Source organism: Chrysochloris asiatica, unplaced genomic scaffold (genome assembly GCF_000296735.1).
Source record: "Chrysochloris asiatica unplaced genomic scaffold, ChrAsi1.0 scaffold00123, whole genome shotgun sequence".
NCBI lineage: Eukaryota > Metazoa > Chordata > Mammalia > Afrosoricida > Chrysochloridae > Chrysochloris > Chrysochloris asiatica.
Window position 1 is genome coordinate 6,817,516 of NW_006408641.1, and position 1,267 is coordinate 6,818,782.

Sequence of the window (1,267 nt, forward strand, 5' to 3'; positions counted from 1 at the left end):
AATGATATCCTTCGTTCCACATCCTCTTCTTATTCTGACTTGAACCTTTGGAATTTCTCTGTCAATGTATGCTTGTAGCCATTTCTGTATTACTTTTAGTAAAATTTTATTCACGTGGGATATCAAAGACATTGTTCGATGATTTCTGCATTCTGTTGGGTCACTCTCTTTGGAATGGGCACAAATACGGATCTCTTCCAATCAGTTGGCCAGATAGTTGTCTTCCAAATTTCTTGGCAGGGATGAGTGAATGCCTCCAATGTCACTTCAGTTTGTTTAAAGACTTCAGTTTTTATTCCATCAATTCCTGGTGCATTGTTCTTTGCCAATTCCTTCAATGAACCTTTGACTTCTTCCTTTAAGATCATTGGCTCTTGATCATATGCTAAACTCTTGAAATGGTTAAACATCACCATTTCCTTTTGGTACAGTGACTTTGTATATTACTTCCATCTTCTTTCGATGCTTTCTGCATCATTCAATAATTTGCCCAGAGATAACTTTAATAACGAAAGTTGAGGCTTGAATTTTCTTCATTTCCCCCAGCTTGAGAAATGCTGAGCGTGTTCTTCCCTTTTGGTTTTCTGACTCCAGATCTTTACATATTTCGTTGTAATATTTGACTTTGTCTTCTCAAGCTGGCCTTTGAAATTTTCTGTTTAGCTCTTGTACCTCCTCATCTCTTCTCTTTGCTTTAGCATCTCTACACTGGAGAGAAAGTTTCAGTGTCTCCTCTGATATCCACTTTGATCGTTTCCTTCTTTCTTTTCTTCTTAATAACCTTTTGCTTTCTTCCTGTATGATGTTTTTGATATCCCACAACTCTTCTGATCTTCGGTGTTTAGTATTTAATGTATCAAATCTATTCTTCAGATGATCTCTAAATTCAGGTGGGATGTATTCAAGATCACATTTTGGCTCTCATGGACTTGTTTTCATTTTCTTCAGCTTCAGTTTGAATTTGCATATGAGCAATTGATGGTCTGTTCCACAGTCTACCCCTGGCCTTATTTTGACTAATGATATAGAGTTTTTCCATCATCTCTTTCCGCAGATGTAGTCTATTTGACTTCTGTGTATTCCATCTGGTGAGGTCCATGTGTATAATCATCTCTTATGGTGCCTAAAGAAGGTATTTTAAATGAACAAATCATTGATTTTGCAGAATTCTATCATGCGATCTCCAGCATCATTTCTATCACCAAGGCCATATTTTCCAACTACTGATCCTTCTTCTTTGCTCCTGACCTTTGCATTCCAATCACCA